Source organism: Thermobia domestica, chromosome 18 (genome assembly GCF_964235325.1).
Source record: "Thermobia domestica chromosome 18, izTheDome1.hap1.1, whole genome shotgun sequence".
Classification (NCBI taxonomy): domain Eukaryota; kingdom Metazoa; phylum Arthropoda; class Insecta; order Zygentoma; family Lepismatidae; genus Thermobia; species Thermobia domestica.
In genome coordinates, this window is record NC_137471.1 from 183,617,347 (window position 1) to 183,639,369 (window position 22,023).

At 38.3% G+C, this 22,023-nt stretch overlaps 1 long non-coding RNA gene across 1 annotated transcript in view; it reads right to left on the reverse strand.

Annotated features, from left to right (window-relative positions):
- Positions 1-21,004, reverse strand: part of LOC145676044 (uncharacterized) — a 60,058-nt gene extending 39,054 nt beyond the window's left edge. The window contains exons 1-2 of the long non-coding RNA XR_014129270.1: positions 20,886-21,004; positions 19,635-19,762 (exon numbers count right to left, since the gene is read on the reverse strand). This is a non-coding gene — a long non-coding RNA (uncharacterized LOC145676044). The remainder of the gene's footprint in view (positions 1-19,634; positions 19,763-20,885) is intronic.
- Positions 21,005-22,023: the final 1,019 nt, after the last annotated feature.

Below are 22,023 nucleotides of genomic sequence, written 5' to 3' on the forward strand. Positions count from 1 at the left end.
AATCCTCCTTCCATTCCATTATCAAAACCAAACGTGTAAAGTAAACCATGAACCGACTATTTTAGCCACGAATTCAGAATTCGAAACCCTTTTAGTTGAACACGAGATTGTATCCTGCTTAAGTCGATCTGATGGACTTTGCAAGGTACCGGAAGTGACTATCACCTCCTTTCAGGCCCCGAAATGCATTTATCATTTATGGCAAACCTCCTCGGTGGAGGAAATAAATCAATTCTGCACTTTCCAATGTCAGCCGAATACACATATGGTGATTAGCCCCTTGCACCAAGACGAATTTCTCATTACTAATCCACCAGCCAAAATGACCCTAACCTGTCCTGAACGAACGGAAGTTATTAAACAAGATCCTAAAAGCCCGGGTTCTCTTAAGATCACTCTCAATTGTCAATGTACTTTGGAGGTAGATCAGTGTTTGCAAATCCCAAAGCGTTTTCTTTGCCCGCACGACTCTGTTTCCAACCCTTCGGTAAAACGGCTTCTACCATTAACCTGGCTACCCCTGAAAACTTTAAAGTTGCCAATGAACCTATTTGACGAAATCGAATTCACTGATCTTAATTCTACGTTGAACCAAAATTGGTCAGTGAGGGTAAATTATTTTGAACCTCCCTTAAGGTCAGAACGACTGATTCCCCTTTCACTACCAAACGAATTCCATATAACTAAGCTCATTAGTAGACCGTACTTATCTATTCTTTTTATCTGGAATACAGGCATCACCCTGTGCTTACTTTACGTAGCCTTCCAACTACGGTCGAACCTTTGGTCTTTTATTTTCACGCTACCAACTTCTGCGAAAGCCCAGGGAATCATTCATGAACACTTGTTATATTCAGTTTTCGGTATGGCAGTGCTTGGTATATTCTACATCTGTTGTTATAGAGTTCTCTGTCTAAAACTATTTTCAGCCCTGCGTGGTAGCTCGAATACTTCCAATAATGACCAATCCTTACCCCCAGTTGGTCGTCCTCCCATTGCGCCCCGAAGTACCCCATTATGACTAGTTGTGGGATCAATCCTTATAGTGACTACATGCGGGGGGACGCATGCAGTCGAACTCTCAACATTGGCACATTCAGGTATTATTACAGAACATGACCCACATGTATTCTTTACGATTTTTCGTTACCTTTAGTATTGGAATTTCAATATGAAGCATTCGTCCCATCAGACACCAGTAAGTGGGACGAACTCCCCAAAAATGATATTGAGATTTTAATGAAAGATCACAGTCAACAAAGTTATGCATTTGTCTTTGTCACTAAAGTTCATGTCCAACAAAGTTGGATTACTGAGTCGCAACTACAAACCTTTTTGAATCATCTGCGTTCAGCACAACACGCATCAATGATACCGTGGAAAGTTCTAAAGACTATCCTTAATAATCTCACTTGGAACCAGCTTGTTTCCGCTTGCATGATGCACGTCGTCACACCGACCTTAATCCCTCCCAGTTTATTACATAATTTAACTTTCGCGCTGCAGCGACAGCTAGTAATCACCTCATACGAACTCGTTATCCCACCAACGGACATTTCTATTCTCTACGCGCATAAGTTTAGTGAATGCATTATAGCACCAACAAAAGTTATTATGGCTATCAAATTACCCTTACGATGAAAAGGAACAACCCTAAAACTGTTGCATCTTCGACTCATTCCGTTTCAAAGGGAGGACCAGGTTTGACATGTGGATATACCCATACGGCATGTAGTATTACGGTCTCCGCTGGACAAGCTCTTAACAGTTGACTGTCAGTTTTCACGAGAACCGATATGTCTGGTTCGCGAATTTCAACCATCAGAGTTTGCGACCCTGCCTTGCTTTATGGCCCTTCTTCACTCGAACTCTACAGCAATTCAACAGAATTGCCCTATGACATGCCAGTACCTCCCGAATATTGAACTATTCCATCGATTAAATTTTACTACTGTTACCATATTAGCCAGAAAAGAATTGGGAATTCACATTTCCTGTCCGGAAGCCGATATCCCTAATACATCCTCCCCAGACGATTATGGGAGTTTTCTCATCAATCTTGGATGCAGATGCTCGGTAAAGCTTCAGGGCATAACCCAACAGCCAATTTATCCATGCATCACCGACCAATTTGAGAAGTCCCGTATTGTTAAACTCCTTCCCGTTCAGTGGTTAAAACACGTTACTCACTCAACGGTGCCGTTTTTCTGTTACCCCTGTGCCTTGAGACCCAGCAGTACCCGCAGTGAAATCATGTCAACAGAGTACTATAGAGTGTATCTTATTAACGTATGTTTCATGGTAGTCACTCTAGTTAGTGGCTTAGTAGCCCTAGTATTAACCGGTATCACCCTCCTTTGCCGACGTAACCTTCGACGTCGCCGACGCCGAGTACCGTATTCTGCCCGAGTGCCTTCCCCCCCACACTACTTAATTGTTACAGGATAGGTAGAAGAAAAACAAAATTTAATAAATACAAATTTAAAAAAAACGAATCCTGGTTAAAAAGCATAATAATTTCCATCTTAGATCTCCAATTTTGTGTTATCTTTCTTTCCAGATTATGGATAATACACAGGGTAGACTCACACCGACCTCCCCAGTACAGGATTTTATTTATTTATTTATTTATTATTACCTATAACAGGGGTTTCCCCCCAATTACAATAGATGTACAAGCATATGTTTGAAAATATTATTACAAGAGAAAAAAAAAACAGAAGAGAAAAAGAAGACGTCATATATAAGTACCTATTACAGTATTAACTACAATAATCAAAAAGAATATTGCAAGATGCAGAACTATACAAACATTTTTTCTACAATACATAATGCTTTTACAATTTATAATTACAAATAAGTTACTATCAATTTCATTTCCACATTACTTCTATAACTGAGACTTCTTACTTGCACTCCAGCAAATTTTAAATATATTTACCTAGATATGTATCAAAAATAAAAAGAAAATCTTTATCCAATATTAACAGCAAGTAAAATCTAAACTACTTCTTTATTTTTTGACACATATACTTTAAATTGTAAAGAAAAATCAATATTTGAGTTACGCTGTACGAGTTCATTATGTTTTTACTAAGCCTTATGACAGGTGAAAATTGGTGAAAATTAGAGCGTGAAATACCATAATAAAAGGGTAACCTAATACGCAATATATCTTTCTTCACATTAAAACAAAGTGAACCCAGAAAGTCGGGATTATTAATAACACCATTAACAATTTTATACTAAAAGATATTTTGACTTATTTCTCTTCTGGTATATAACGAAGTTACAGCAAATTTTTCGAGTAAAGATTTAGAAGAAGTCCTTTCAAAATACGAGGATTTATTGTATTTTTTATAAAAAAGAAATCATAGAAACTTATTTTGTACACGTTCAATTTTCTCTATATTCTTTCTAGTGTATGGAAACCATATGAGGCTAGCATATTCTAACTTACTTCTTATAAGACTATTAAATAAATTAGTCAAAGCAAATGCATTTTTCATCACCTGAGTATTTCTAAACATAAATCCAAGTAATTTGAAAGCCTCATTACACATTTTGTTAATATGAAATTCAAAGGTTAATTTATCATCCAATGTGACCCAAGATCTTTTACAACATTACATCTTTTTAAACTTTTTCCAGACAATTGATAATCGTAACATAATGCTTTTCTCTTTCTAGAAAAAGATGTGACACAGCATTTATTTGAGTTAAAATATAACTTATTGTCTAAACTCCATCTGTATGCCCTTGATAAATCAGAATTTAATTCATTGCAGTAAGTGAATGTTTTTATCTCTTTAAATAATTTGACATCATCAGCAAATAACAAACACCTGGAGTATTTGAAGATATCTGGTAAGTCATTAATGAACAATAAAGAAATAAAGGTCCCAAATTGGAACCTTGTGGTACCCCAGAATTTACCTTATATATGTAAGAATTTGTATGTCTATATGTTACGAATTGTTGTCGATCACTCAGATAAGAAGAAATCAGTTTTAAACAATTGTCACAAAAACCAAATTTAGACAATTTATTTAGTAGAATATCATGATCCAGAGTATCAAAAGCTTTTGAAAAATCCAAATAAACTGTGTCAATCATGTTTCCATTATTAAAGGAATTAAATATATATTGAACAAAGTTAACCAAATTTGTTACAGTAGATTTTCCTTGACAAAAACCATGTTGATTAATAGATATATATGGTTTAACATGATTATATATTCTTCTGTATAATATATTTTCAAATATTTTTGATGGGGCTGAAATAACCGAAATGGGTCTGTAATTTCCTATCTCTAAAGGATTACCTGATTTATGGATTGGACAGACTCTTGAATTTTTCCAGAGCTTAGGATATATTTGTGTTTTTAAAATTAAATTATAAATATGACAACGGAATTTTCAACACTGAACAGCAGCCTTTAAAAATGTATGCTGGAATCAAGTCAGGTCCACTAGATTTTGTGGGTTTTAATTTTTTCACTGCTTCATTGTATTCCGAATCAGTAACTGGATATAGAGAAAGACATTGAGAAACTATTGTGTCAACTGAATCAAATTTACTATATGTGCAAGGGGAAGGAGAATACACATTTTTAAAGTAATCTGCAAAGGCATTAGATATCGATTCATTTGACATCAATACTTCATTTTTTATAGTCATACAGCAATTTGACTTTTTTTATTTTTTATAAATGCCCAAAGTGGTTTTGTATCTTTGACAAGAGTAGACTCTATCTGAGAGATATATAATTTATATGATGAATCAATCATACTTTTTAAATTCCTTCTCAATTCAAGAAATTTATTATGATAATAAACCGAGTATTTCTGCCGTTTTCCACAAAATTCTTTTTCCTTTATACATTTAATGATTAGGAAGAAAACCAGGGAGGATAAAGATGTCTTGCATTTACCACCTTTGTAGGCACGTTCTTATAAATAATATTGTTAACAATGTCGTAACATTTGTTTAATGCACTCTCAGGATTGTGACTCATTATTACTACATCCCAATTTTCATCTCTTAAGGAAGTATAAATATTAACAAAGTCAGCTTTGCTATAATTAAACATTGTCACCTGACTCTGTTTTGCATAAGTTATTTTTCCTGTTACTAATATTTGCATTAGCAAAGATGGATGATGATCATCCTCTTTTAATAGTGCACAAGCATTTTTAGCAATACTACAATCTGTACTTTGGTTAACAGAAACCAGGTCCAATGTTCTTTCATTTTTATTTTTAATATCATTTACCAATTTTAGATCACAAAGAGATAAAAAATTCGCAAGAGCAATTCAAATGTTACCATTGTGTAGTAGGTCTGTATTATTATCTTTAACTTCATCGATATTAAAGTCACCAGCAATCACTACCTGATACTGGTTAGAAATAATATTTTCCATTAATCGGTAATATTCAACATACTTATCTAATTTAGACTTTGGTGGAAAATAAACCGTTGAAATAACAAAAGTATTTATCCCAAACTATAACTTAATACACACAGTTTCGACACCATTAATACTAATTTCTATATTTTCAGTTTGGTATTTATTCAAGGCAGCGACAAGAACACCCCTTCCTCCTTTAGATACTCTATCATTACGAAACGCGTTGTATCGATCGTCAATAAATTCATTATTAAAAATATTATCATCTAACCACGTTTCTGTTAATACACTGAGAAAAATAAGTGGTAACCTAGTGGGGGTTAATGGACAATTTAGCTGCTAGAACCAGTTAATAATTTGTAACAACCCTTCTGAGACAAAAAAGGTTAATTTTACGAGGTCGCCGGTAATCAATCAAGAAAGGTTACTAGAAAATGTGTAGAAACAATCCAGTGTTTGGTTGCTATTAACCTATAAAATAGGTTAGAAGAAGGTTACCAATTCAAGAAGGTTAATTTAATTTAAAACACTGTGTTGTTATCAACCGATTTTCACACAAGGCAAATTTAACACTCCGAAACTTGTTTACTGATAACACTGCATTACTAGAAGTACAAACAGCAAGGTCGCCATTTGCAATTTTAAGAACGAAAAGTTTTAAGAATTATGAATACATCCGAAGGAATAGGAAAACAGTTATTAAAATATGGATTCTACATAAATTAATAGAGAAATGTGAAGGAAAGTTTATTTACGGAGGTTTATGCATATTCTGAGATTTAAATGAATAAAATGTTATGGGACATGTTTCTAGTACAAATATCCACACTAGATGGTAGCACTACTAGTTATGTAATTGTCGTCAAATAATTCACACACTCGTAACAATAATTTTGTAATGTGTTCAGGAAACATAATGCGTTTTACGTTGCTTTACGGTACAAATAGCAAGATCCTTTTACGTCTTTGCTTATAGGGAAGAGTATCACCCAAACAAATTCTCACTGTTAGTTGTTAAATACTTGTGATATTGGTGGCTTATAAGGTAGGGCGTCCACATCTTTCGTCGAACCTAGCTCCTCTTGTAGCAGTTACTATACTATGCTGTGATCAAGTATAGTAAACGTACTTGTTAGACCAGTACAGTTACCCTACTTAGGAGTCTGACAGAAGGTTTTTATCTTCTGGAGGGTATTAATTTACGATTTTGAAGGTCATTGTTTTTATACTCTGACCAACTTCTTGTCGCTTTGCGACACAGGTTGCTCTTTTGGATCTCGAACTTTGCATACGAATTAGGCCATGCATAACGGACTTCCTCGGACAGTATCTCAACGTTCATCTACTTCTGCTAAATCTTCCAAAAATGTCTCTTCACCTCCATCTCGTTCTCGCTCACCAAAACGATCTAGAACATCTAGTACCAAAGAGACAGCTCCTTCTAAACCTGCACGTTCTCGCTCACGCTCGCCAGTACGAATTCCATCTGAAACTAATCTCCACGATACATCTATGGATTACACTTCAACAGAGACTTCTGCTATTCCGTCTGCTTCTGTCAATCCTCAACAGCCAACTCTTTACAACTTTCTACTGACAAATTTCGACACGAAATTCAAGACTCCAAAACACATCTTTCAGCAACTTATAAAATATGTTCCGCGTGTCGAAATCAGTGAAATTATATTCAGAAATAATGGAGTTATTTTGAAATCCTTTAACCCGGATTTCCATCGCCATGTGCGGAACAAGGCAACTTTTGAGATTTTTGGCAAAGACGCCAATATAACAGAACTCCAACCCAGACAGAACAAACAACCTCCGCCTCCTCGAAAGCCACCTATGTTATCTGTAGTCATCAAGGGCGTTGACTTTGAATATACAGACACTGAAATCGAGGAAGAGCTGAAAGCGGAACAAGTTCAAGTACATAAGTGCATTCGAATCCGGAATGACCGTGGACCCACCTATCTAGTACGTGTATTAACTCCTGAACAATCTGTAGTTGATCACCTACTTCTTACAGGAGCATACATTTACAGACGGAGACACAAGGTTGAACCTTCAAGAACTCCAGCACCGCAGCCTATACGCTGTGAACGATGCCAAACATATAATCAACATGTGACCAAAGATTGTAAAAATTCTTTGATTTGTGGTTACTGTACCCAACCTCATGCTACTCGAAATTGTCCTAATGGAAATACAAATACTAAATGCAACACATGCTCTGATCAGCATCCAACTTACAGTTCTAAATGTAAGGCCAAACCATCAGTTGATCCTACTCAACCACAGCTTACAGTTCCAATCAGAACGTCTGACCGTCCAACGCCACCAAATAATTCGTTAACTCATCCTGTTACGATTGAAGACATGATCCGTTTCTTTACAGTTACTACCCAAAACATTCATCCATTTCTGCGTTCTCATATTCTTAATCAAGTCATGTTTACAGTTAAGCAACTATATAACATTCAACTTTATGCTACATATTCTGGCCAACATGTTCACTTTCAGCTTCATCCTGTTTCAACACCTGTCTACAATTATACGTATAATCATGGATTTATCATTTCTGTTTTTAAACATCCGCTCCTTCAACACTCGAAGGGTACTACTTCACACTTTACTACTGGAAGAAAATGTTCACGCCTTTGCGTTGAACGAAACATATCTTTTGCCACACCAACATGTGCATTATCAGCCATATACTATTTCTCGTTGCGATGGTCCACCTGGAGATCGAGCAAATAGCGGAACCCTTATAGGAGTACGAAGCAGACTACCTCAACGCATGATCACGCATCACTTTCAGGCCCCTCTTCCGGAGCACAACATAACCCTGATCTATTTTCCTTCACGTACTATTGCCTTTGCTACTATGTATGTTAGACCTAATGTTCAAATTCCCTTGACATTCTTCCAATACATGGACACCACGTTCCGTCATTATATTATTATGACTGATCTCAATTTATCCAGTCGCACTCTTACGCAACAACAGAACTTCCATCAATTTCTAATGCTCCATACAAATGCTGAACTATGTGCATTACCAAGACATACCCGACCTTCCTCGGATACAACTCCTGACGCAGTCATTGTCTCATCTACATTACAACCATTCATCAACTGTCATGTTCTATCTTCCATCGGTAGTGACCACGACCCAGTTAAAGTGACTTTACATTTTCCCAACCACCGTCAAGCTCCTGACACACCACCACGTAACGTTCTCTGTTATGACCGTGCTAACTGGGAAAAATATCGAGAAGATTTGACTACTACACTCTCTATTGTGAATACTCCAGTACATCACTCTGACTTACATACCACGCTCGATACGCTCACTACTGCTATACAACATAGTAGCCACCAGCATATACCCACGATTAGATCTAATTATGCTCGACCCGCACTTCCTCCTCAATATCGCACACTAGTTGCTCTTGCACGGCAGGCATACCATGAATATCTTCGCACACGTGATCCTGGGCTTTTACAACTACAGCGCCAATATCTACGCTAAGTTCACCATTATATCATTGCCTATAAAAGACGTAAGTGGATCCAAACAGTTAACCATCTTGATCAGGAACATAATCCTACCAAATTCTGGAATGCCTTTCACAGGCTCTGTGGGAGACGCTCGTCTCTCTCTTACCCGCTCATCGTCAATCAGACCTCGCTACAAACTGACACAGAGAAGGCTAACATTTTTGCTCAATCGCTTCAAAGCATTTTTACGCCACCAGTCATTTCCTATACCCCTGAACGTTTACTCACTAGAATCAGCAACGTAACAGATCCACATCAAACACATCTTCGCATTAGTGCTAGTCATGACTTGGATTCGGATCATCCTCTTACTCATCCAATTACACCTTTGGAAATCACCAAAGTCTTAGCTAATAAGAAGAATACAGCTCCTGGGTTTGATGGTATAACTTACCGACATATTAAAGAGGCTCCACTGGTGGTTCTGCTTCTACTTTCTGCTATATATAATCTTATACTTCGAACTGGTGATTATCCGGCTTCTTGGAAAACCTCAAAGGTTTTAATGTTTTTGAAACCACATAAGGATAACACAAAGGCAGAGTCTTACCGCCCAATATAACTTACGTCCACACTGGGAAAGATACTTGAACGCATATTAGTTCGTCGCCTACATACTCACCTCTTCCACAATCACATTCCTCTACACCAAACTGGATTTCGCCCCAACTACAGTCTCAGTGATAATCTACTCAAACTTACCACTATTCTTACCAACCACTTCAATAGCATCCAACCTTCCTGTTTATTGTTATTTGATTTGGAAAAGGCTTTCGATTCAGTTTGGCACGATGGATTAATTTACAAACTTCATCTTCTACGACTACCACTCGCATATATCAGACTGGTTTATCACTATCTTACCAATCGCATAGCATATGTCTGCATTAATTCATCTTTATCCTTTCCTATTTTCCCACTTACTGGTGTACCCCAAGGGTCAGCGCTATCGCCACTCCTATATATATTATATGTTCGAGATTTGCCTGTTCCTCCTGACCCTATCCACACCTTTACTTTTGCAGATGATACTGCTTACCTTGCCTGTGGGAAATCTATTCAGCATATCAATAGTATACTTCAAGAGGCAATAAATCAGTTCTGTGACTGGTGTAATACTTGGCGATTGCGAATCAACTCCACTAAAACACAGGCACTTGTCATCCTACCATCAGGACGTACCAGTCGGGTCCGCCGCAATAGATCTCTTTTACATGTTACCATAGCAGGTACACGCATTTCTGTCACACGTACAGCGAGGTATTTGGGTGTAATCTTTGATGACCATCTTTCATGGCGTGGACATCTTCAGCATCTCATATCTCTAGCGCAAAATGAACTGAATCTTCTGAAGAGATTAGTCGGTACTTCATGGGGCCTTCATCAAGAGACTGTGTTACATACTTATAAAGTCTTCATACGACCATCTATACTTCATGGACACATCGCATGGCTTAATGCCAGTAACAAATTCTACACCCGCCTCCAGATCATTGAAAGACACGCATTACGCCTGGCGTATCGCATCAAACTGCCTAGTCCTACCCGGCTACTATATGATCGTATTCCGTTTCCACATCTTCTTCTTCATTTGGAAAAACTGCGTACCAGATACATCACTACTCGTTGGAGGCAAGGCCATCCCATCCTTTGCAGTAGTATACGTATAGATGCTGAACAAGACGTTCCACCCCGTCTACAACCTACACCCCTTCAGCATTTAATTACAATGTATGTTCTTTCCCATCCTGACGAACACATAGACGACTATCTATTAGCATATCAACCACCAGATTTATCACCCAACATCTATCCATCTTTTGCACCTTAATTCGCAATAACAAGGGCATCATACTGTCTCTCATTATGTGCCGAGTCGCCCCGGCACAAGAAGATAACCCTTCATCTGTTTAACTAACCAATATCACTGTGTTGTGGCGTCTGATTTGCACTGCATCTTTCATCTCATCATACATAGACAATGACAAATAATGAATACGTTGAATGACGATTATTGTTAATCAATTGATGAATAAAGATAACTATATAATGAATAAATAAAGATATCAAATAAATGAAATAAAACCTCTTTGCCCTTCCATTTTATCCTTAGTTTCCCTATATCATTAACTTCACTCCCAAGAGAAGGTATTCCCTTCTACGGGTTTTGCATGGTAAAAAAAAAAATAAAAAATAAAAAATAAAAAAAATAGGGCGTCCATACCTTACCAAGAAACCTAGCCTCTCTTGTGTCTGTTATTGTGTCAGCGAGGACCAGGTATTGCAAAACGTACCTGTGAGCATAACACAAATACTACACTTAGGGGATTGACGAAAGTTCTCGCTTTCGAAGGGTTACTTGATTTTTGAACTTCATCTAATCATCTTTTCATCTTCTTTCATCTCTGTTTGGGCTTCGGCCCTAGTACTCATCATCATTATGGCGGACTCAGGCAATGCTCTCGGACAATCGAATCTGGTTCAGACAACTCCGTTAAATATTGGCCCACATGGTCGGCAGAAAACGCAACCGCGAATTGTTACTGGTACTACACATCTAGTACAATCTACCACAGCTGTTCCTACAAGTTATGCATCATGTGTAACTAATGGACAACGCATTCGTTCGCGATCTCTTTCCGATGGTGAGCAAACATTAGACCCAAAAAAAAACAACGACTTACACCCATCGCAGATCCTATTGCTGCTAATAGTGTCAGTACTAATATGGATTGGGCGTCCACTTCTTCTGAACATCAATCAATGCCACACCAAGAAACAATTTATAACTTCTTGTTAACCGATTATGATACAAAATACGACTCAGTACGTGCTGTATTTCAACAACTAGTAAAGTACGTTCGTCGTCCAGAAATACGAGAAATCATTAAGACACGTCGAGGCATCATTCTCAAATCGACCAATCCAAACTTCGCCACACACGTCCGGAACAAAGCCACTTACGAAATTTTTGGAATAAAAGCAAAAATATCAACTTTAAGTTCGAGCGGACGGAAAACACCACCTCCACCACGGCGTCCTCCAATGTTATCTGTCGTCATTCGTGGCGTGGAACCTGACTTCACCGATGAAGAAATTTACTCGGAATTGCATCAAGAAGGACTACCTGTCAAACGTTGTATACGCATTAAGAACAACCAGGGTCCAACATACTTAGTCCGTGTTCTTACTGATCAACAACAGTTGATCGACCAACTTCTTCTCAACGGTGCATATCTATACCGGCGTAGTTACAAGGTTGAACCATCTCGCACAACAGCACCTTTACCTGTTAGATGCGAGAAATGTCAACAATACAATTCTCATCCGACATCTGAGTGTCCAAATACCATCAAATGTGGCTACTGTTCACTTGAACATTCTACAAAACTTGTCCAAATCTTAAGGAACCACCACATTGTGACCGATGTTCTGAAAGACATCCTACTTATAGCTACAAGTGTAAAGCTAAGCCTAAACCCGACCCTGCTAAGCCAGAGCTTGTTGTACCGATACGTTCCGTTGACACACCAACCCCGCCAGCAAATTCTTTACGCCATCCAATAACCGTTGAAGACTTATTACGCTTCCTTACTATTTCTTTACAAAATATTCACCCTTTTGATCGCAACCACATCCTGAACCAGATAATATACGCAGCCAAATTATTGTTTAACTTACAATTTCATGCTACCTATTCCGGACCTACAGTTCACTTTCAAATTCAACCAATAGAAGTCTACGTTTAACATGGGTACTGCTACAAACACTTATATACTACATATAATCATGGCTTATAGCTTACTTTTTCTTAACATTCGATCAGTCTTAACACACCACGTGCTCTTTACGCAGCTTCTTCAAGAAGAACAAATTGCAGCCTTTGCACTTAACGAAACGTACCTCGCACCACATCTCAACTGTTACTTTCCGAAATATCACTTACTCCGACATGATGCTCCATCTGGTCCACGAGTCTATGGAGGAACAGCTATAGGTGTTAGCCAACGCCTTCCTTATCGGGAAGTCACGGTTCCATTAACGCTCACACTGCACCTATCTGAGCATAATGTCACGACTATTTATTTTCGAGGCCGCACTGTCACCTTTGTTACCATATATTTTCGTCCAGGTAAAGCACTCAACTACGACTTCTTTCGATATATTGATTCTACCTTTAGGCACTATATTATCATGGCAGATCTAAACTTTCATAGCCGGTCACAGCGTGACAAAAATAACTTTCTCGACTTTCTGCAAACTGAAACAGTTGCTGAGTTCCATGTTCTATCGAAGCCTACACGCCCCGTCAGCAATACTACTCCTGATGTTGTCATCACATCAACATCTCTCTCACAGAATATTCATATCGATGTGCTTGATTCAATTGGTAGTGATCATGTGCCTATCAAACTTACACTTCACTGCTCTTCTCGCTCTCAATCTCAACTACCTCCTCAGAAGGTATACTGCTACAAACGCGCTAATTGGGAACAATATCGCTCCGATCTGGACACTGTTGTTAATAAATTACTCATGCCTACAACACAATACGATCTTGATCACACAATTGCTCATCTTACTGAATCTATTCAAGAAGCAGCACAACGTTCTATTCCTACAACAGAAATACAATTGCATAAACCAAAATTGCCTCCTCATTATTTACCTTTCATATCCGCTTCTCGTATAGCACATCGCGAGTATCTCACTACAGGAAATCTTGAAGCGCTTCGGCTTCATCGCCAATATCTTCGAATTACACATAACTATATTGTTGCATATAAGAAGCGCCATTGGATTCAAACTTGTAACACACTTGCAAGTGAATCACACCCTAGTAAATATTGGCGCAAATTCCATCAACTCACAGGGACAGTTTCCCGCACACCATACCCCATTGTTCAAAATAATCAGGCAGTCACCACTGATATGGATAAAGCTAATACGTTTGCTTCATTCTTTCAAGATATTTTTACACCTCTCCCAGGTTGGTATACACCGCAACGCCTACAAAAGTCAATAAACCGACTTACAGATCCATCTTCTGCTTTTCTGCGCCCATCTACCAACCACTCTTTGGAACCCAATAATCAACTTACCACTCCGATTCAACCAGACGATATTCGCCAAACATTATTCCGTAAACGCAACACTGCCCCAGGATTTGATTCTGTTACGTATGTTCTCATCAGGCAAGCTTCACCTTCTTTTCTTCTGTTTCTCAGCACCATATATACTTTCATCCTCCGAACTGGATTTTTTCCAATCGACTGGAAGTACTCACAAGTTCTTCTGTTTCCGAAACCTAAGAAACCTCCGTCTGACGTCCAGTCTTATCGCCCTATTCATCTCACCAGTTGCCTCTGTAAAATTTTGGAACGAAATCTAGTCCGCCGCATGCACGATCACCTTGCAACTCATAACCTACTTCCTATTCACCAAGCCGGTTTTCGACCTCATTTTAGTACCCTGGATCAACTATTAAGACTATCCACGGCTATTTATAATCAATACAACACAAGTTTTCCTTCTTGTCTGGTAGCCTTTGATCTAGAGAAAGCTTTCGACAAAGTTTGGCATCCTGGTTTACTTTACAAACTCCATAACTATCTACTACCATCTTCATATATCAGGTTCATACATTCCTTCTTATTAGGGAGGCTAGCATATATCTCTATTAACGGAACACTTTCTCATCCGATTTTCCTACAATCTGGCGTTCCTCAAGGTTCGTCACTGTCTCCTCTCTTATACTTACTGTATGTTGCCGACCTTGTTGTCCCACAGAACATAAGCATATTCCAGTTTGCTGATGACACCGCCTTTTTCACGACGGCCCGCACAGTGCAATCAATCAGTAAAAACATGCAAACGGCAATTGACGCATTCGTTCACTGGTGTAATATATGGCGATTAAGTATTAATTCTGCGAAAACTCAGGCTATTGTTTTCCTGCCACGTAGACGCCGTTCACGAATATACCGAAATCCAAGTCGATTAAACATTCAAGTAGATCATACGCCTGTCGTGGCGTCAAATACACTGACTTATCTTGGTGTCATATTTGACTCCAAACTTACCTGGAATCCACACCTCACCAAGATCGTACGCCAAGCACAAAATCGGCTCAACCTACTCAAGCGCTTAGTCGGTACAACCTGGGGGCTAAAACCATTAACAGTACTTAATACCTACAAAGCCTTTATGCGCAGTACATTAACATATGGACACACTCGCTGGACATCCGCACCGCCAAAATTCTATCAGAAATTGGCTATCCTAGAGCGTCATGCTCTACGTCTAGCACATCGAATCAGCTTACCGCATCCGACACGGTTACTTTACGAGCTGATTGATTTTCCACCTTTATTGCATCATCTCGAACAGCTTCGTACTCGGTACGTTTGCAAGCGAATTGACCAGCAGCATCCCATGTTACTTGATATCCTACGGTACGATCGGGATCACGACGCACCTTCAACTTACGTCGATACTCCTCTCCAGCACTTCATGACCTTCTATCATTTACAACTAAATGATGCTGTAGTGGACCCCGAAATCTTTCACATCTATGAACCACGTGAACTTTCATCATTCATCTACCCATCATATGCACCGTAACTACCTATTAACATGGGCTTCCTCTGTCTTCATCAGTTCCTGAATTGTCCCAGGAACAGAAGATAACTTGCATTCGTCAGTACTAACAAAACCCTGTGATGTGGCGTTCAGAGCACTGCATTCCATCTTCATCTACTTCTCTGCCCACTGCACCCTGCACTGCAATTATTCAGTTTCGCATTCACCATCATTCATCACGGCATGCTAATACTGTATTTTTTTTCAATATTATTGTGGCACCCTTGGCCTCCCATCATATTATGTTTGATCCTCATTATATGTCATTTTTCACCTTTCAATAACCTCTCTGTGTGTATGTGTACTCAATAAATGAATAAATATTAAATATGTACATCTCTTAGACCAACCACATTAAAGTGCAATCAACTCTTCTATATATGCAGCACTTACCCGAAGAAAGGGCAAAACCCTTTAAACGGGACGACGGACAAAAAAAAGTAGGGCGTTACCCTTTAAACAGGATGACGAAAAAAAAAGTACATACTACAAATGAAAATAAATTTAGGTAGTTATTATCTATTTTAGTATTGTATTTTTTGATGTGCTCGTGGCTGAGTGAATATCTGTTACTGTTATTTATTAAATAAGTTATACTAATCAAAATACACGGTTAGAAAGTTGTCGCACCCTGTTTCGTTAACCGAGCAGTCGGTTATTCCAACATACTAACAAGGTTACCGGTTACAGGCTATGATTGATAGTGGTAACTACGTGATCGGTTAGCGTACCCCTGTGAGTTATTACACTGTAACCTAGCAATGTTAACCTGTAACGCAAGGTTACGATCACCTTCTCTCGTTAACCTTTTTGGCTTGGCTGCTGGGACACACGACTCTGTTGTCTATATATTGACAAACTAACTTGGTTACTGTCCACCTTTTTCTTGTTTACTAGTAACCTTTCATTTTTTTGCGTGTATTATTACATCATAATTTTCTGCAGATATACTAAGCAAGAGATCATACAATTTAGTATTAATACCCCTCACATTTTTGTAATAAATATTTCTCTCATTTAAAGCCATTATGTTGAAAATAGTAATGTATTACAAAGCTTGTACATCATCCAATGTTCTAAGAATTAAAACGTTTCTATCATCTTGTTTTAATTTGATATTTCCCGTCTGATCAACCCATAAATATGCGTAATGCTTCTCATTTTTCTTTTTCTTTGCCTGACCAAAATACGCTTTCTATAGGAATTAAGAGATTGATTTACATATATAGTTTCACTCATAGTATAACCCAAATGTGTTGTGTTCAGATTTCTTTTCACTTTTCTCCTCTGTAAAAACTTTTCCTTATCCGAACGTCACACAAACTTAACTACGATTGCACTAAATTTTTGATGAGGTATTTTTTTTTTCATTCTATGACATGCATCTACCATGTCTTCACAACATTAACATCTAAAGCACGGCCTACATTTTTCACTACATCAAGGGTATTTTCATTTGTACTCTCCGGCACACCAAATATTTCAAGTGTATTGCGCCTTCCGTATTGATCTATCCATCTAGATCCATTTTAACCTCTTGAAGTTCTTTTTTTAGGTTTATATTCTCCTGATTTAAACGCTCAATTTCAGCTAGGCATTCACTGATTTTTTCATCCTGTTTTTTTATATGTTCCAAACTTTCATCCAATTTTTCGTGAACCAGGTCGAGAGATTTTCCCAGCTCACGTTCAGTCTCAGTTTGCGATTTACTTAATTTTGCAATTTCTTCTTTTAGTTCCTTAGTCAGATTTAATACGTCTGCAAGAGTTGGTGATTCTGACTGAACAGTTGACTCCAATTGCATGCTGCTCCTACGAGATTTTTTACACTTATTGCAACGCCAATACTCTCCGATGGATTTTAGATATTCAAGATCAGTTTCAACTAATTGAGCACACTTTAAATTACATAATTTTACACAGTCACAGCATTGTGCCTTAATTTCCTGCCGCGATACAGGTTTATCGCAGTCCAAGCACAGACTCATTTTAATTCTTCGATATCTCGAATGATCGGTAGTTCGCTCCTACAGGTTTGAGTTTGTAACTAGCAATACTGTTTGTTTACCTTTCAAAACGATATATTTGATGCCACTAACATTTATGTTTTGAGCACGTATGCACACAATAACGCAAAAGGAATAAGTTCAAATTAGTGTACAGTACTCACCATTATATAAAAAAGTAACTTGTAGCACAAATTACAAACCAAACAGTAAAAATTATCCAAAATACGGAGCACAACACAACCGTCACTCTGACATTTCTTCTTCTTCTTCTTCCGTGTCTTTAAGGGACGAAAGAGTCTGGTTGGCCACTTTCACTGATTGGCCGGTATCTTTCATTTCATCGGCTTCACTCGCCCGCATTGGCTTTTATTTCCTCCGCCCTCCTGATGTTGTCGCTTGCATTTTCTGTAAGTTAGAGGTCAGCGAGTTCCAGCCCGGCGTTTGTGCCGAGAAAGAACATAAATGCTATTCACCTTACTGCCCCTATTTGCGAGGCTTCGACGTCAACAACAACCCCATTATTCCCTCAAACAAACCATGTCGTAAAGGGCGAGATGTCTGCGGAAGTCTTCTTCCCGAATTCAGACATCATTCCATTTCAGAACGTGACCCAATACCCACCACTTCTACATCCACCGATTATGAAGTAGTAGTCCGACGCCCTGTATACCGCCAGTACCCTACTGAACAACAGCGGCTCGTGGCCCTTGGCCCTGACTCAACGACCGGAGACACTAACTACAGCAGGATTTTTCTATACTGGAAAGGGCGATGGTGTCATCTGCTATTATTGTGGTTTAGGTCTTCACCAATGGATGCCCACAGATGACCCTTGGATCGAACATGCGCGACTCGCCCCCTCCTGTGCATACCTCCTCCTCAAGAAGGGTAAAGCCTTCGCCGACCAAGTTCACCAACAATCTCTCTCATCCCCCTCCACTTCTCCGTTCATTAACTCTTCATTGGAGAACACTACTATATCCGACGAAGATGTACCGGTCGCTAGTTATGTTATTGTATCTTCCACGGACGACACTCCCACCGATCGCTCTGCGCTTTGTAAGATTTGCTGTGTCCACGATATACAAGCCATGTTCCGCCCGTGCAATTATGCGGCGACATGTACTACGTGCGCCTTGGCGGTCGACAAATGTATTGTCTGTCGACGCTCTATTGCTTCCATTATGAGAATCTATATCCCATAAAATGGAGATGTTAGTGCTTGCTTGGCTATGTTTATTTCCCTCTACTTATTCATTTCCGTTATTACTAACCAATTATGTTTCTAAGAAATATATTTAAAGATCTTAGATTTAAGATTACTAATTTTCGCATGTATCATACGGGTCCTTACATTGATCTGATCTGCCAGGTTCCCCTAACAATGCTCTTGTATATTCGCTACACATGACCCATGCTTTAAAGTGTCTACTCTAGTGATGCTAACTATGTACGACATTGTTTTTATTATTAACGAACCAAGCAATAATAAGTCAGAAAAATGTTGCTTTATTAATCATACTTGCTGTTTTCGATTCATAATATTTAATCATGTAAATAGTTATATGCTGTTTATTAATCACACTTTTATAGGTAATCATAAATAATTATAGGTAATTATACTGGTCATTATATTATATCGATAATAATAGAGATAATAAATATAGATAATTAGAGGTAATTATGGTGGTAATTATATTGGTAATTTATAATTATAGGTAATTCTATTATACGTAATTGCGTTCTGTTTCTTCTGGGATGATTAAAGACTTTGTTGATTAACGAACATTACCGCGCATTAATGACAGTTACAGACGTTCAAACACTTACAGTAGGAGAAAATAGTGTAATTTAAGACAAACCGATCGCAATATCACTCGTTACGTGTACTCTCCGGTTGATTTAATGACCATACTGCACTCTCCACTTATTACCATGGGAATACTGCTGCTGAGTGGAAATCGATTAAGGGACCGCAAGAAAGAGAAGCAAGGACCATATATACTCACCTGATCCCTCAGAATTGCTCCGCAGCATTCGTTGGACTGAACCAATTGATTGGGAGTCCGAAACCCCTTCGGAATAACCTCATCTGGAAGCCTCCTCGAGGTGTGAACCAGGAACTCCCGGAAAAGATCTGAAAGAGTCACAACAAATCAATTATATATAACACAATGTGGTCCTTATAACTAACGCTTGTTGCTAATCAGCTCTTTCGGAATTCCGACTAGTACGACATCATACAGTGTACTTTAATAATGACATTTTCATTATTACATGACTGAAACTTTCGAACCTCATTAAAGATAAATTTGTGTAATATTCTACAGTGTGATTAACTCATGATGGTTTAATAAGAAGACAGAAAATTAAACTTTCTCACTATCTAGACATTCTGAATAGCGCGACTTTATACTGTTTAATTCAGTTATGGTACAAACACCCCCAGTACATGTCACAGGTCTAAGACGATGCTAAAATAATAAAAGTAATAATGAAAATAGAAAAAAAAACAAGAGGATTAATTACGGGTTGAAATCGGGGACTGATGAACACATTGAGTATAGAAGAAGAGAACCTCTTCCTAGTTGGTAAGTGTCTTTCCACAGGAAGATGGCCAGGACCCGCAGAAATGGATTACCTACCGCCTACGAGCGAGAGAGGACTACCCTGAGAAGCCGCCACCTTGGGAAGTGAGCGCAATAGACGCTCCAAACACATGTTTGAGTATAACGCATCTTTCCTTTTTCTTCTATCAGTTCTATGTGACTGTAAGAAATACCTTAATCATTCTCTGATTTTTAAGAATAAATACCCTAATCGAAATTGCCGGGTTACTACCGGATTCCATATCACAACCTTATTAATATTCAGGAACAGTGCTCCCCTGTCTTTATTGGAGCTGACAACAATTAATTGATGAGTTACTTGAAATTGATTTTAAGACTAGTTCAAAATAGAATTCTATGTAACGTCCATGTCAACTTAGCAAGTGTTTCAGCTGGCAATATGAGATGCAATTATGAGAAATACAAAGAAATCACGGACTTCAATAATTCGAATCATAATAAAAAGAATAAAGACAGAACGGGCTCTCGTTGTTCCGTTCCCCCCACCTAGGAATGACCAATACTGATGAAAAAACAACTTGTGATAAATAGAGCATCTCTGTTAAGTAAATTATATTTAAAAAAAAAACAAACGAAATAATGGTAATATGTGCAGTAGTTATAATGAACTAAATAAGATAAAATACTTACCTGATAATGCGAGATTCACCATTCCTCTCGTAGAGTTAACGCGCACTGGACCGCAGTGAAAGTCAAGTATTAATGTAAGTAACAAGAACTCAACGCCCTTCCGGTCTCGTTGACGAGGAGAAAAGCCATCATATGTGATAAATCCTGAATCCAAGTCATGTTATCGTTCTCAACCGGAAGTTACTGAAGGCGTTTTTCTCCCTGCTCGTGAGATGCTGCAACTGTATAGAACTATTGAAATCCTCAAGCGAACTGAAAAGCGCTAGGTCGAGTTGACTCTGTTTCTCAAACTGAAGCCCGAGACCCATATAGTCAACCCCCTCCATAAGTAAATTACTATTTACAACTCCTTAGTACAGTATCCCGTACTTCGATTCCTACTTACTTATTGCATCACGAACGTTTAATATTAATAAGAATTAATAATAATAATCTCGACTTACCTCTTGTCATTCCCTTTAGTTGGAAGACTGGCCTCGGAGGGTAGCTGCTTGCTGACACACATCGCAAATCCTTTACGATTCCAGAGCTAAAGCAAGACTCTCCTCCTAGGTGATGATTCCACTAAACCCATATTGCTTCAAAATCCCTTCAGTATGTACTCCTATCGCCGTACAGCAAGCCTTCTTATTGCCTTCTAGCTTTGTTCAACCAAGCCAGAACTCAAAACTACACCCGGGTCTGATTCTCTTGATGTGTGTCAGCGCACCGTCCAACACCATCGGCGAACATGCCGTTAGTCAACATGCACAGTGGAAAACAGCCCGAATATGTAATAAACGCCTCTTACGCTTCTTATTACCAAAGCTTTAAATACAGTACAGACGAGAATGTATGGTCAGCCACACTAGTCGTCCCCCATAAACTAAAAATACCTAATTGCTCTCATATTCGCCAACTATAGTGTTACAAAATTATATATAACACTGAGTAAATTTCGAACAGGTACACTAAAACTCCTATGGTAAACTGAACTGTGTAAAATATACAATAAGATTAAAGGACCCTAGTGATAACAACGAGCATCTCTCAGTTATATTTCCAGTGATTTATAACTGCATATATCTCTCTGTATCACCTCATACTAATAATCCTATTAATAGCCAGAACAACAACAACAACAACAATAATAATAATA